The following is a 3,345-nucleotide window of genomic DNA, read 5'->3' on the forward strand; positions in this document are numbered from 1 at the left end:
GCCGGTCCGCCTTTTTTTTTTTTGTAAAAAGCGATTTGAATACAGATCGCAAAAAATCCCTAAAATTTTTCCAAGATTGTTTTTGCCCAAAACATGTGGAAAAATTATGCCTGTGGAATATCCCAAAATACCGTTGGGCCCGTTGGCTTTCGGAAGAAAATTTGCCCAAACATCATAATCCGAAAATAAGACAAGAAAATACAAACCAGCCAGGCAAAAAAAGCTAAATTTTACCTTGGGGCGTTTTCCCCTGCTCGTTCCCCCAAGTGGTGAAATCCTTCCCGTCCCCTGCTGGTAAAAAGCTCCGTCCCCCAGTTTCAAAAACCGTGGCCCTTTTTCGACCTTGGTGGGTAGGAAACGTCCCCCCAAGATTTTTTGGTTAATTGAAAAAAAATAATGCAAAAAGGGGTAAAGTATTTTTTTTTTTTTTTTTTTTACTTTACATTTTAATGAAAAGATTTTTGGTGGGAAAAAAAATAGATTTATTTGTTAAAAAAAATAACCTTGGGAAATTACAGACCAAGAGAGGCAAAAGTAAAAGCTAAGCCCAAGCAAAAAATGGCTTTAATCAAAAACCCAACAAACCCCAAACAGCAAAAAAAAAAGTAAGCCAAAAAAAACAACCACCCAAAACCCCCACCCTAAAAAGCAAGGCCCGAAAAACGAAGGAAAGCCCGCCAAATATGCCCCGCCAATAAGCGTGGGGGAATTTTTTTTTAAGGGCCCTTTGGGGAGGCGTTCAAATTTGGGACTTAATTTATTAAACAAACAAGAAAAGAAAAAAAACTGCCCCCCAAACCCGGGAAAAAAAAGGAGAAAAAAATCCCCTAATGGCTGTTTGGCAAAAATATTTTTTGAGGAAGAAGCCCCATTTACACTATCAACCGGTTTAAAGCCCCTTCGAAAAAAATCAGAAGCAAAGTAAAAAGCGGAAAGAGCAAAAAAAAAAAAACTCCGACGTTTAAGCTAAATAAGCCAAAAAAAAAAAAAATTTTTTTCCCCCAATCCCTTTGTGGGGCGTCAAAAAAACAATAATAATAAATATATGCCCCAAAAACCAATATAATTGTATAAACCATTATGGTTTTGCCTACATACATTAAAGGCAAATTGAAACGCCCTAAATTTGGGTTTTTTTTTCCTTCGGGTAAAAAAGCCGCCTTTAAGTTTTTGGGGGGAACCGCCCCCCAAGCTTTCTTTTTACCCTCCTCCCCCTCCCCTTTTTCCCAACTAAAAAAAAAAAAAAAAATGTAAAAAAAACACATAGGAAATATATTAAAATATTTTTTTTATATCTTGGTTAGAATTTTTTATTTTCTTTTTGTTAATCCTCTCATAAAGTTTTTTTTTTGGGGAACGTTTTTTTTTTGGCGCCATTTTGGGGGCGGTGCCTCCCCCCGGAAAATTTCGTGGGGGCCTTTCCGGGAATGGGTTGGCCTCTGGGGATGGTTTTCGGGGGTGGGTGGGGCGGTTGGGGGATGCCGGTTTGGCCGGTCCTTACTTCCCTTTTCGCGCCTTGCCTTTTTGGGCAACAAAATACTGGGGAAAAAAGACCCCCCCTTCGGTGGAAACGGCCGAAACGGGTTCCCGAAACCTTGGGGTTGGAAAAAATTCGAGGGGTCCGGGCCTGGGGCCTCAAAAAAAACCTTCCCTTTTTCCGGTTCCCTTTTTTTTCGAGGATCGTTGTTGTTGCCCTTTTTCCCCTCTTGTTGGCTTTTTTGGGGCCCTGGCCCCCTGGCCCCGCTTGGCCGACGGGATTGGTCCCCCCCCAAAAACGGTCCCCCCCTTGAAGGAAAAACAAAAATAAAAAACAATGTTTTTTTAAAATTTTTAAAAAAAATGATAAACCTTCTAAAAAAAACAACAAAAAAAAAAAACAATAGAACAAAAATACTCCCACCAACCTGCAAGCTTTTTTTTTTTGAAAAAATATAAAGATTTTTTCAAAATTCTTCCCCCAGTTGGTTTTTTTTTTGTCTTTTTTCGAATTGTGGTGGAAAGGAGCTGCCCCCCACAAACTCCCAAAAAAAAAAATGCTTTTGGTCAAATTTTTTATCGAAAGCCATTTTTAAAATTTTTAAAATCCGAAGATAACTTTGGGCCTTAATTCGAATTAATTTTTTGAAAAAGTGGGGTCAATCGAACTTTCCTGTTTTTGTTGAAGTCAAATTGGGAAAATTTTTTAAATTTAAAATAAGTATTCCTTTTTTGAAAAAAGTTTTTTTTGTCCCTTAAAAATAAAATTTCTTTTCCCCGGCCCAATGAATTTTTTTTGATTATTTGAACCCAGTTCACCATAAAATTTTTTCCCTTTTGCTTTTGGTTTGGCCAATAAAATTGGAAAAAAGATTTTTTTTAAAAATTTTGAAAAATTTTTTTTGTATGGGCCGCCCATAATAATTAGGAAATTTGTTTAAAAAAACGTTTTCCCCACACAACGAACTTAGACAACGCAGCCCCAACCCAATTTTTTTTCGCTCGGCAAAAAAGGTTACCTCGTTAAACAAAAATTTTTTGGAAACCAATTTTTTTTATTTATTTTCTCCTTTCCGAAAAACCGTTTTTAACGCTTAATTGGGGTAAAAAAAATTTTGGGACTTATGGGAAACAAAAAAACCAAAATTCTGGAAAAAGAAAAAAACTTTTTCCCAATGAAATTCCCCCCTGGCCAAATTCAATCTTTTCCAAAATTGAGCCAAATGTTTTTTTTTTTGTTTTGAAGCCTAGTTTTTTTTTTGGCCCTCCAACAAAAAGTCCCCCAAAAAGCCCCCCGCATTTTTTTTTTTCAAACAAAAACACAATTTAAGTGGGTGAAAGCCGGGGAAATTAAAAGGAGAAAAGAAGAAGAGAATTTTGGGAAAAAGTCCGGCCGGAAAAATTTGCCTTTTTTTTGCCTAAAAGGAAAGAAAACATATAATACGCCCTTATGTAATTATAACTTGGAAATAATAATACTTTTTTCAAACTCCGTTTTGCAAAAAAGAGGAACCGGAAAACGTTGGGGGGGTTTTTTTTTTTTTTTTTTTGCGCCTTTAATCAACTTTTTTTTGGATTTTTTTTTGTATCGGCGATTTAAAAGAATTTACTCTTTAAAAATATAAAACTTTTTTAAAAAAAAATTTATTCGGTTTTTTTTAAAATTTATTGAGAAATAACAAATTAACAAACAATCCGAAAATTTTTTTTTATTTTTTCCCAAATTTCGGGGTTCCCTTGCTGTCCCCCCGTTTTTTTGTTTTTAAAAATTTTTTAAATAAATTCAAAAAACCTTTAACAACCAAATACTTTTTTTCTGCAAAATTAGCGGGGGTTGGGGGTTTTTGTTTTTTGGTTTTTTTGTTTTTT

This window comes from Drosophila willistoni, unplaced genomic scaffold (assembly GCF_018902025.1).
Source record: "Drosophila willistoni isolate 14030-0811.24 unplaced genomic scaffold, UCI_dwil_1.1 Seg145, whole genome shotgun sequence".
Taxonomy (NCBI): Eukaryota; Metazoa; Arthropoda; class Insecta; order Diptera; family Drosophilidae; genus Drosophila; species Drosophila willistoni.